The sequence below is a fragment of the Indicator indicator genome, chromosome 1 (assembly GCF_027791375.1).
Source record: "Indicator indicator isolate 239-I01 chromosome 1, UM_Iind_1.1, whole genome shotgun sequence".
In the NCBI taxonomy this organism is placed as follows: domain Eukaryota; kingdom Metazoa; phylum Chordata; class Aves; order Piciformes; family Indicatoridae; genus Indicator; species Indicator indicator.
In genome coordinates this window covers 56,870,895-56,884,196 of record NC_072010.1, presented here as the reverse complement: position 1 = coordinate 56,884,196, position 13,302 = coordinate 56,870,895, and the positions used below count along the sequence as shown (strand labels likewise).

Here is a 13,302-nt window from a genome sequence, read left to right as displayed (position 1 = left end):
CCCCAGTCATGAGATGAGGTTTTAAGTTGTTTTGCTGTTTAAAAACAAATGCCAGCATTTGGCACATGTCTTTTCAAGCTCCAGCTTCAGTTTTCAAAGTGCTTTAAGTATGTCTGAACCAAATGTTCTACACAAATTTGAATTCAAATGCTTTAACCCATCTCTGTGAGAATCTCACAAGTGAGTGTGTGTAGAAGCTACATCAAGAAAATTCAGAGTGGAACAAGAAATAGAAACGGTGATTCAGTAGAATCCATTTTAACAGACCCAGGCCACCACAATTTGAGGATGGGCATAATCCTTAAGATGTTGCATTCCTCTGAAAAAAAATATGCTAGGTATTTGTGCTAAGCCTTTTTTTTTTTTTTTTTAATCTAAACATTTACTTTACTTTAGAAGAAAAAAGGGACTCACACAAATGCACTTACTGGATGCCCTATTAGCAGTTATGTGCCACGTGCTTCTGTGGCCCTATGTTTTCTGTTGTAGAAGCTGTGTACTGGGCTATCTTTACATCCCTTGAATCCTGCCTAAGTCCCATACTGTATCTTGCAAATGGCTGCTTTGCAAAGCTGGATGAGTTTATTCTGACATTACAGCAAGCTTCTATCTAAAACTAATGTCAAAGCAAAACATCATTTAAAAAGTTTACAGGGATAGAAATTCACATGGGAGCTAATGAGAAGCCTAAAACCAACCCATTTCTTTGCAGCTTCAGGCCTGCAAATGAACTAAAAGAGCAAAATATTCCTCTATTGGTTGTTTCCAAGGAGCAGGGAGAAAAATGTTGATCAGCTCCAATATCAAAAAGAATATGAAAACATTTCAACATCCACTGTGTTTCTTACTTAATTAACAAGGCTGCAAATAGCTTTTATGGGGCACTTATGGTCAGGGCATTCCTCAGTAGTACAGCATGACTAGTCTGTCCTTCTGCTCCACTTGGCTCCTGGTCAGAGCAGAAAATGGACATTATATATGTGCCACACACTGTGGGGCTGAGAATACCTTACATTACAGCTTCATTGTGCCTCTGCAGACTTTTTCCTGACAGGATGTATTTTTAAAGAAAATTCTACCTGTCTGTCTGTCTGTCTATCTGTCTATCTATCTATCTATCTATCTATCTATCTATCTATCTATCTATCTATCTATCTACCTATCTATCTATCTCTATATAAATATGATAAAAGGTCTCTAGATCAGGATCATTTCTTGTCAAAGCAGCAAGGCCTTTCCTTATTCAGTAAAATCACTTCAATGTGGATGGGAAGCTGAAAGGAATTACTTGATTAGTAATTATTTTTAAAGACCTAAGAGAAGGTCTTGTCAGTCGATGAGCACTAAACATATCTCTCCTCCTTAAGCACTAAGGAAAAACATGAACACAACAAATGACATCTTAGCCAACCCTACCACCTGGAAAGACACTGAAGGTGATTTTCCCAACTGCACTGATGTTGATGTCAGTCTGAAGACTTTGTATCTCCCCATTATGTACAGCATCATCTTCCTGGTGGGCTTCCCAGGAAAAGTCATTGCAATTTGTGTTTATAGCTTCAAGATGAAGCCTTGGAAGAGCAGCACCATAATTATGCTGAACCTGGCACTCACAGATCTGCTTTACCTCTCCAGCCTTCCCTTCCTGATACATTGCTACGCCAATGGGGAGCACTGGATCTTTGGTGATTTCACGTTCAAGTTCAGCCTCTTCAGCTTCCACCTCAACTTGTACAGCAGCATCCTCTTCCTCACCTGCTTCAGTGCCTTCCAGTATATGGTGATTGCCCACCCTATGAAGTTCTTCCACATCCAGAGGAATCTATGGTCTGCAGTTAGAGGAATCTATGGTCTGCAGTTGCTTGCATAGCCATTTGGATGATCTCACTGGCAGCTGGCAGCCCCATCAACTTCTTGATCTCCTCAGAAGAGTCACAAAAAAACCTGAGCACCATCAGGTGGTATAACTGGCTGATGACTGGCCTGACTGCCTTTTTACCCTTGCTAACAGTGACTCTGTGCTACATGCTCATTATTTACATCTTGGCTAAATGGGCTTGCTACAAACAAAAGGCTCACAGACTCACTGTTGCCCTCTTGGTAGTCTTCTGTGTGTGCTTCCTTCCACTCCATGTGTTGTGGTGGTTCGTGTTGAACTACAATTTTGTCCAGTCAGCTGTCACATGGAAAAGCAAATCCACTCTGCCTGTATCATCTTTCGGCTGCTGGCTGCCCTAAACACATGTGGCAGCCTCCTGCTTTATGTCATAATCAGAGGTAACTTCCAGCAGGCCATGCTCTCTCTTTCAGGGTGTAAGTGGAGCAAATATGTCCAGCAGCCTGGGAATGACAATTAAATGCTCAAGTCAGAAATCACATTAAAGCTGTGAAGGAATCCCTTCAAGAAAATCCCAGCACACCCAGGATAGATTTGGTTCTGTATGCTCCTGCAAAAGCAGGTGTGTAGATATGGTAGCTAGAATTGCATTTAGCTTCACCCTCTCCCTGAAGCAGAGCACTTGTCAAAAAGCTGTCTTGGGAGCAGGTTTATATATTCCTCTCTTAGCAAGCAAAGAAAGAGGAGTGAAAAGAAAAGATTGTAAACCACCCTGAAGGTGAAATTAAAACCACCCAAACAGACTGCTTCCAAAGACATTTGGGAAATGCAGAATTCTGTTACTCTGGGCTTTGCGATTGATTATAGAAACATGGAGAGCCTAGTCTGGACATGAGAACAACTTCCATTGATTTCAGTGTTGTCACTGATGTAGTGCTTTCTTTGTTACAGCACCAGCAAAATGGAGCAGAAATTGTCATAGTTGCTGAAACCACTGAGCTGCATGTTTAGAAAGCCCCTTCGAATGAGATGGACCTGATGAACTTCAGTATATAGCAGTGAAAACTGAATGACAAAACCTCAGAGCTGGCCTAGGGGAGGATGAGGAGTACCAGAGTAGGACATACATGGTAAATACAAGATTATGTGGGCATACACACACACACACACACACACATATATATATATGCACATGTATACACACACACACACATCTATATACAAGAAGTGTTTTATATATATATATATATATATACATATATATATATATATATATATGGTAGTTTTAAGGCTGTGCTTTTAATTTTTTTTTCTCACAGAGTTCGAGCAGAAAGGTAAAAGAATGTAAGTAAATCACAATTGGGTGTAAGGAAGCAAAATAATGATTATTCTAAACACTACCATTGGAGAGATGGAAGGGTTTAAGGGATGTTTAAGTGTTAGTACTCAAAACAGAGTCCGGGCAGTCTCTCAGTTTTTCTGTCTGTGTTTCTCTTCTGCAGATAACATACTGGCATACTGACCTTGAAGAGCTAAGTTTCTAACAATCTCTTTGCTTCTTGTCTTTCTTCCTTCTGCCAGGAGGGTATGGGGAAGGCAGAGAGGGAAAGAAGCAGGGCCCCTCTGGGGGCCAGGGGGCTTTGTTGTGTTTTTCTGTTAATTGTACATATTTGCAAATGTTGTGAACAGTGTATATTTGTACATATTCATTGCATTTCATTATAGATTGTAGTTTTGCTTGTATAATACAGCTTCATTCGCTTCCGACCTAGGGAACCTCCTAGCACCAAATTTCTTTTCCCATTTGGTCTCTTTTGAGGAGAAAGTCTAAATGGAGCTTGCAATTCTGGGCTAGCTCTTTCCTGGCAGCAGTTACAGCCATGTCTAAGCATGTGGAAAAAAGGTGCTTTACAAGCCACACAGAGACAAAGAAAAGCCAATATTGGGGGCTAACACCAGAAGGGAACCTCCTAACACCAAATTTCTTCCTTCTGCCAGGGGGGTATGGGGAAGGCAGAGAGGGAAAGAAGCAGGGCCCCTCTGCGGGCCAGGGGGCTTTGTTGTGTTTTTCTGTTAATTGTACATATTTGCAAATGTTGTGAATAGAGTATATTTGTACATGTTCATTGCATTTCATTATAGATTGTAGATTTGCTTGTATAATACAGCTTCATTCGCTTCCGACCTAGGGAACCTCCTAGCACCAAATTTCTTTTCCCATTTGCTCTCTTTTGAGGAGAGAGTCTAAATGGAGCTTGTAATTCTGGCCTAGCTCTTTCCTGGCAGCAGTTATAGCCCTGCCTAAGCATGTGGAAAAAAGGTGCTTTACAAGCCGCACAGAGACAAAGAAAAGCATTGGGGGCTAACACATGAAGGGAACCTCCTAGCACCAAATTTCTTTTCCCATTTTGTCTCTTTTGAGGAGAGAATCTAAATGGACCTTGCAGTTCTGGGCCTAGCTCTTTCCTGGCAGCAGTTATAGCCATGTGCAAGCATGTGGAAAAAAGGTGCTTTACAAGTCGCACAGAGACAAAGAAAAGCATTGGGGGCTAACATATGAAAAGAACCTCCTAGCACCAAATTTCTTTTCCCATTTGGTCTCTTTTGAGGAGGGCGTGTAAATGGAGCTTGCAGTTCTGGGCTAGCTCTTTCCTGGCAGCAGTTTCAGCCATTTCTAAGCATGTGGAAAAAAGGTGCTTTACAAGCCGCACAGAGACAATCAATAGCATTGGTGGCTGACACATGAAGGGAACCTCCTAGCACCAAATTTCTTCTCCCATTTGGTCTCTTTTGAGGAGAGAATCTAAAAGGACCTTGCAGTTCTGGGCTAGCTCTTTCCTGGCAGCAGTTATAGCCATGTCCAAGCATGTGGAAAAAAGGTGCTTTACAAGTCGCACAGATACAAAGAAGAGCCAATATTGGGGGCTAAGACATGAAGGGAACCTCCTAGCACCAAATTTCTTTTCCCATTTGGTCTCTTTTGAGGAGAGAGTCTAAATAGAGTTTGCAATTCTGGGCTAGCTCTTTCCTGGCAGCAGTTACAGCCATGTCTAAGCATGTGGAAAAAAGGTGGTTTACAAGCCGCACAGAGACAAATAAAAGCCAATATTGGGGGCTAACACCAGAAGGGAACCTCCTAGCACCAAATTTCTTTTCCCATTTGGTCTCTTTTGAGGAGAGAGTCTAAATGGAGCTTGTAATTCTGGCCTAGCTCTTTCCTGGCAGTAGTTATAGCCTTGCCTAAGCATGTGGAAAAAAGGTGCTTTACAAGCCGCACAGAGACAAAGCAAAGCATTGGGGGCTAACATGTGAAAGGAACCTCCTAGCACCAAATTTCTTTTCCCATTTGGTCTCTTTTGAGGAGAGAGTCTAAATGGAGCTTGCAATTCTGGGCTAGCTCTTTTCTGGCAGCAGTTACAGCCATGTCTAAGCATGTGGAAAAAAGGTGGTTTACAAGCCACACAGAGACAATCAATAGCATTGGTGGCTGACACATGAAGGGAACCTCCTAGCACCAAATTTCTTTTCGCATTTGGTCTCTTGTGAGGAGAGAATCTAAATGGACCTGCAGTTCTGGGCTAGCTCTTTCCTGGCAGCAGTTATAGCCATGTCCAAGCATGTGGAAAAAAGGTGCTTTACAAGTCGCACAGAGACAAACAAAAGCCAATATTGGGGGCTAAGACATGAAGGGAACCTCTTACCACCAAATTTCTTTTCCCATTTGGTCTCTTTTGAGGAGAGAGTCTAAATGGAGCTTGCAATTCTGGGCTAGCTCTTTCCTGGCAGCAGTTACAGCCATGTCTAAGCATGTGGAAAAAAGGTGCTTTAAAAGCTGCAAAGAGACAAACAAAAGCATTGGGGGCTAACACATGAAGGGAACCTCCTAGCACCAAATTTGTTTTTCCATTTTGTCTCTTTTGAGGAGAGATTCTAAATGGAGCTTGCAATTCTGGGCTAGCTCTTTCTTGGCAGCAGTTACAGCCATCTCTAAGCATCTGGGAAAAGTCAAAGTGTGAATTTTAAAGTTGCCACTAGATGGTGATCAATAATAGCCAAGCTACCCAGTTTCACATACACATGGTTGATTCAAATCCATGAGCTACAAAAATACACAAGAACATTCACATGAATAAATCTTTTTGACATAGGTTTGTAATTTCCCAGCTCCCCAAAGCGTGCAAAAGGTACCAATATACTGCACAAATTTTCTTCCTCTTCCACATAGGTAAAAGCACAGGATGCATCTGCGACTTACACATATACATCTGAAGAAGTGGATTAAAAATTATCTTTTTTCCTTTTTCAGAGCATTCTTAATTCTTGTTCTCAGAAGCTCTTCCTTCTCATGCCCAAGTCGAGCTTATCACACATGAGCAGAAGCTCTTCAATACACAACTACACATACAATATAAAATGGAGCAGCTAAAGGTAAAAAGTGTGAAATGGAAGTGGTCAAGGCTTTCTACCTATAACAGGAAGAGTGACAGTTCTGCAGCTTCAGTGGCCTGGAAAAGGGCTACTTTCTTGCTTCCTCCTCCTTTAGGCTAAACTAGCTGATTTTACAGTGTAAAAGTAGATTCAGGAATGCTCCCAGAAGCTGTAGTTTGCTGGTGGGGCAAGAACTTCCAGGAGAAGGGCATTCACCTCTTCCACTAGCATGACTGACTCTAGAAAAGGAGAAAAGCTCAGCCTTCAATGCAGGCATTTTTAAAAGCTTGGAGGACTGCTCAGGTGCTCAGCAGGACTGAGAGATCATCATCTAATGTGACTCATTCCTTTTGCTTACTGTGAAGGGTGACATCTCGATAGCTTCTATTTTTGGCAGTTGTTAAGTTTACTGCTGAAACAAGGATAAGTGCTTCAACTGCAGTAAATGGGAGTCACTTTCCAAGCTCTGTACACAGTGTGACAGCAGAGCTACATAAATTACTGCACTGTTGCAGGCTAATTCACGGCATAGTTACACTCCAGTAAGCAGACTTCTGTCAAAAGTCTCTAGCAGGTTTGTCTGCAAAGACAGTCATGTCAACTCCAGTACTTACCAGAAAGCTGCTCTCTACCTGGGACCACAGAGGGACCAAGATAATAACTTTGCAAGGTAAACCTCTTGGGGGATGTCAGCTCAGATGATACTAAAGATGAAATTTCATAATTGCTGACTGCTTTTGTAGGCATGTGGAACCTTATTCTTCATAGTGACTCACATACTGTTAGAGATTGCAGCAGAGCTATTTTCTACCCTTGTCTGGGGAGGGAATCAGCACTTTTTCCCCCTCTTTTTCTCCTCAAATCATGTGAAAGCAAACGGCCCTCCTCGTGCTAAAACTTCCCAGAGAGCAAAAATACCAATTGTAATAGTCTGCATAAAATAAGCTTTGCAAAATCCATCAGAATTCAGCTGTATCTACCTATCTTTCAAGCAACTTCATGTCATACTGAACACCTAAGAAGAGAGTGTGAAGCAGACTTCATGCAGCATCAAAACAAATAGCTTGGTAAACAGCTAGCAGAGAGAAAGGCAAAAATAGCTTGAGAATGGTCTACTCTTACAAGGTCTGTGTCAGCTATTGATGGAAGACAAGGCTGCAATTTAATCCTGTTGTAATGGTATGCACAGTTGGGATGCAGTTGCATTAGCTGTACAATGTAACTGTATGGTAGTGATCCACACATGAAGTAGAGCACAGTGCCAGGCTCACCACTGTGTCATTTAGACCTCAGATAGATGCTGTCATTTTGCTGATAAGGCTAAGTGAGCAGAATAAACTTTGAATGACTGCCTCCATCTGTTAATATTTTCTACTCTGCAAACACAGGTTGAGTGAACCTAAATATTAAAGCAGCAAACCACAAATGAAAATACTGCTTTTCAGCTTCTGCCAGCTCCAAACTGTATTTGCCTTTCCCTGCAAGCAGAAAATGAGATGTAGAGGAAAATACTTTGTGTGTTCCCTTAAAGCTCCCTTAAGTTGTGTGACAATAGAAGCATCCAATGGTGGCAAGGTGATGCCACTTCAATATAAAGGGCATACAAGTAAGTCTAGGAGAAGAAAAATAAAAAGTTTACCCTGAATAGGGACTGGAAAAGAGCAGTACTTTTGACTAAGATGTCTTGCTGACTTGATGCTGTAGGCCTGCTGTGTGCTGCAATGGAGAGCTGAGCAAGCTGGATACTTCCTAAAGCAGAAGAAGAAAAAAAAAATTCTGCTTTTAGTCAGAGCTATAGTTTGGTGACTAAAAGGAGAAAAAGTGAAGTTGGCAAACAAAGAGCTAAGTGTCTTTCAAAACAAAATTTAAAGCTCAGATGCCCTTTTTGTTTTTTAAAGCGTACAGGGGGGAAATGATTTCTCAAGGCTGCTGCAGGCAAATGTAATGCCGAGTATATTCAATTCATCATTGCTAGAACTTCAAAAAGCATTTTAATTAAAAGGTGGTATATATTTTAAGATCTCTCCCTAATTTCCTTGCTCCCCAGAATGGTTGATATCACTGATTTCTCAGCCAAAAGTAAACAGTTGCCTGGAAGATATAGTATGGTGATGCTCTTCACTCTTACAAGGAAAACAAAGTTCTGAGCATTCTATGTCTTTTTGAAGGGGAAAGAATTTTTTTTTTCTTTCCAAATTATTTTATGGATTTTCTTTTACTTTGTAAAATAGTGAAAGAAGGCAAAGAAGAAATACAACTTTGTTCACAGACAGCAGCATACTGAATACTAATAAAGCAAATCATAGTTCCTGGAGACATTTTCCTTCATGCATTTTCACCAAATACAGTTGCATTTCCAGCACACTTCCTGCTACCCAAACTAGCAAGCCTGATACCAGGTTACTTGGCCCTTCCCTCTCCCTTCACTGCATCCAGCCTGTTGCTCCAGACCCATCATCTTTCTGGAAGAATCATTAGGAAATGAATTCTGTCCCTTCTAACAGTTCTGCTAAAACCTTTGTGGTTGTGTTTTGCCCCCATCTGGCATAAGCTACTTGGCAGTATCCCAGGGTACTCTCATGAAAATCCCCATGCTTCTGGCAGAATCTGTATTTTGTTGGTGGATCCATGACAAGGTATTTTGGTAGTAGCACAAAAATACTCTGTGACATTCCAGTATCTCTCCTCTAATTTTCAAGGACTTTCATGGTGTCAGCCACTGTACAAAGTGATGTCTGGACCTGCAGATGATGGAGCTATTAGACACTTTCTTTGGGAGTGCCCCCAAGGCTGCTCTCCATGGGGTGCAAAGATTCTGTAACTAGCAAGTTGCCTTCACTCAAGGAGCAGAGTGCTACTGCTCACTATGTATATTGCTGACAATGGGAGAGCACAGGGGTTCAGCTAACACATCTCAGAGCTGGGGCCAGCCCCTCCCAGCACACCCTAATTCAGATATAGCAGCCTATGTTATGCTATCAGATACTGATGTCAGCACTTCTTCTGGCAGAAGGGAAAATGGAATTGATGTAGTTTTATTATACATCTTCTAAATTTCCATCCTCCCTTTGACTCAGCATGAATAATACAGCTGTGCTTACTTCCAAGAGCTAAATATTTGGCCAACAAAAAACAATAAAAATATAAATTTGTCCCTCTTCCAGAAAAAAAAATCCTAGCAAACATAGCTCACATCCTTCCTCCCAAAATGCAAACCTGAATCTCTCTGAAGGAGGGGAAAGACAGCAATGGTGCATCGTGCTTGTTGGAAACAGCCTGAAGACAGGTCCTGCAGTAATTCCAGGCTGTGACCAAGTGTCTCCAGCCTCCCACACTCGAGCAGCGGGGCTCTGCAGGTGCTATAATTCAAATTCCCACTAGAGGGCAGACAAAACATTTCCAGTAAAAAGATCACCCTGGAAAAGTGTATGATCGTCTGATTTAGAAAAGGAGGTTCTGTGCTGGAGAAGCAGCAGAGAGCCAGAAAAGGAAGAACGAAATTATGTTTATATCATCTGCGAAAGCAAGGTGGGAGCATTGTTCTAAATTTCTCTTAAAAAAGACAACCTCTGGTTTGTAATTGTAAAACAAATGCAGCTAGAGTGGCTATGTGATTTTAAACATTGAAATAATAAATCCAACACAGCTAATCTTGCCCCTACAGTTGTTATCTTACAAAGAGTGATGGGAGCCAATTAAGCATATCAAACAGAATGGATAAATATAGGGAACTGAAGTTTATCTACTTCAGGGCAACAGTGAATTCACCCCCTTCTGACTGTTTAGCCAGTAACACCAAATGGTATATTACCTACATTTAGCCTGTATCTGGGACTAAACTATAGCAGTTGCTCCATTACCTGATGACCCCTCCCCAGCAGAGAAGAGGGATTGGGAAAAGGAGAGGAGGCATACGGGTTGAGCTGAAAACAGATTTAATGGGACAGCAAAACTAATACCAACGTAAAGCAATACTCAGCCCAGCAAATGCACAGCAAGCTGACCCAGCAGAATGAGGAAGAGGAGCCCAAACAAGATCCTCTTGTATCCTTAGCAAAATTCCCCCTTTATACCGAGTGTGACATTTATGGTATGGGATACCCCTCTAAGCCAGCTCAGGTCAGCTGGCCTGCTAATGGCCTTCAGATCATGGCTGCTCTAGGATTCAGTCCCAGCAAACCCAGGATATAAATTTCTCTCTCTTTTATTATTGGCCACTGTCCACTGCTGAAACTCAGGTTTATCCAAACTTTGCTATAGTATGGCCATAGGTAAGAAGAGATTCTTTTCCAGGTGAGCGTGACTGTCTCAGGGAGCTCCATGCATTGCAGTTAAGGGCACTGGGAAAAGATTTTCTCACCACATACTTGACTTCTCCAAAGCAAGCTTTCACATTGATTCAACAAGCCTGGTGCTAGGGATGCCAACGCAATTCAGAGTTTATTTTCTAATTTAGTCCCAGATCTACAAAGATGGCCTAAGACCCTGAAATCATCTGTGTGAGCTAAATGCCATTTTTGAATGCTAAGCAAGGACTTGATCTTCTTAAATGCAACTTGTTTATGCTGACAGAAGTAGGAATCAAAGAAGGCCTATCAAAGAAACAGAGCTCTCAGAGGCGTTACTGCAGCTGGGACACCTCCCATAACTAGGGTAATTAAAGGCAGTACTATGGAAGACAGGCATGGCAATGTTTGCTATCACAAGCACTGCACTATCTTTCTTGTCTCCTCCTGAAACAGATGTGGGCTTTTTAAAGAAAGTTGCCCCTCTGTTCTGGATTAGTTCCACCTACAGGTCCCACACAGTCTTGTGGGTTGCAGCGTCTCTCTCTCCAATCAAGTAAGTTGATGAAACTACCTGAGACAGAGCACTACGGCACTACAGGCAGTCGTCTCCACAGCTGTCACATCAAAGGCTAAATAGGAGATGTGCCCAGAGAAGGATTCGTTGCAAACAGATCTTCACAGCACAATACTGGGAGTGAAGAAGCATTTATGCTGAAATACAGCCATGCCAAATGAAGTTAAATTATATATTCTAAATCTGACTTGAACTGTGAGATGTGAAAGATAGCTCTACTGGAGGCTGGCATGGGCTAAGGAGAGGTGCCTGGAATTTGGCGTGGTGCTGCATTTGGTGTCTACTAGACTACTTCAAGTAGACTTCTCTGCCCTGTGGTTATCAATACTTCATCTACCTGTCCTTGATGTGATAACTGCAAGAACTACTTCAAGTGATATAGATGTTAGATGTTCAAGAAATGTGTGGGCGAGGCACTTCAGGACATGGTTTCATGGCCATGGTCGTGTTAGGCTGACAGTTGGATTCAATGATCTTAGAGGTCTTTTCCAACCAAAACAATTCTATGATTCTATCTCATGCAAAAATCTCCTGCCTTCATCACCTTGAAAAAAAAGTAATATTTATTGAAGAAAGTTGTTATTATTACACAAAAGTCTGTTACAGCAGGTGAAAAGTAGAAAAACTCTCTTGCAGGGAATTAAGAAGCTGGATTTGGTAAGGAACAGATGGATCTCGGCAGCTGTGCTCTTTCACTAAGTAGTTGCCTTAGGGGAGCAGTTTATATTACCTTTTTACATTTTATACAAAAATTCCCTTTCCTTGCATGAACTAAAGATATTGAAATATAGAGAGATGACCTTTATTCTGGGACCCTCTTACTTATTCATTTTTGAGGCCTTTGGAGAAATTGAAAGCTGTTCCATTGATTTAAAAGAGCTTAAACCACACACCTAGCTTCAACTGTACAGTAAGTCCTCCTCATTGCTGTCTTTCTGAGGTCCATGAAATGAATCATCTCACTGGCACAAGTTTCCACCCTAAAACTTTCTGCTCCCAGGCAGATGAAATAGAGGCACTGGAGGTAGTAGAGGGTGAAATGCCACTCAAAGCAGCTTTCAAACAAGATCTTCAAAGAAAGAGTAAACTATATCACTGGTGAACTCGTCTTCCTGTTACTTGTATAGCCCTTTCTGATATACAATTTATTGACAGCATTCTCAGAGAAGCGTGGAGGGGGTGGTCAGCAGAACTGCTGTCTTGGACTTCTGGAGGACACATTTTGGCCTGTTTAGGAGGTTGGTTGACAGATGCAGTCCTGAAGGACAAAGGAATCTAGAAAGGCTGGGCACTTTTCAAGAAGAAAATCTAAAAGTTGCAGAAGTGAGCTGTCCTAGACTGACCTGGCTGAACAGAGTGCTTTGCCTGGAATTCAGGTCAAAAAAGAGTTTATAAACTTTTGAAGAAGGGCCAGGTGACAGAAAGACTATAAGGATGTTGTGAGGGTATGCAAGAAGAAAATTAGAAGTGCCAAAGCTCAGCTATAACTTAATCTGACTACTGCCATAAAAGACAATTAAAAATGATTATATAAATACATTAGCAAAAAAAAAAAAAAAAAAGAGGGCTAAGGAGAATCTCCATCCTCTATTGGATGTGGGGGAAACAATGACAAAAGCTGAGGAAAAGGCTGAGGTACTTAATACCTTCTTTGCCTCAGTCTTTAATAGTAAGAGCAATTGTTCTCAATTGCTGAGCTGGAAGGCAGGGATGGGGAGCAGAATGAAGCCTTCATAATCAAAGGGGAAATGGTTAGTGATGTGCTGCACCACTTAGACACACACAAGTCTGTAGGGCCAAATGGGATCCCTCTAAAGGTACTGTGGGAGTTGGCTCATCAAGTCACTTTTCATCATGTATCAGCAGTCCTGGCTAGCTGGGGAGGTACCAATGGACTGATCACAGCTAGTAATGTGTCATCCATCTACAAGAAGGGTGAGAAAGAGAATCTAGAGAACTACAGGTCTGTCAGCCTGATTCTGGTACTGGGGAAGGTTATGAAGCAGATCATCTTGAGTGCCATCCCACAGCACATACAGGAGAACCAGTTGATCAGGCCCAGACAGCATGAGTTCATGAAAGGCAGGTCCTGCTTGACTCCTCTGATCTCCTTCTATAACAAGGTCACCAGCTTGATGAGGCATAGGCTGAAGATGATGCTTCCCTGGACTTTA

At 41.8% G+C, this 13,302-nt stretch overlaps 1 pseudogene; it reads left to right on the top strand.

Annotated features, from left to right (window-relative positions):
- Window positions 1-1,381: 1,381 nt before the first annotated feature.
- On the top strand, window positions 1,382-2,390 carry LOC128973077 (2-oxoglutarate receptor 1-like; annotated as a pseudogene).
- The last annotated feature ends 10,912 nt before the right edge of the window (window positions 2,391-13,302 follow it).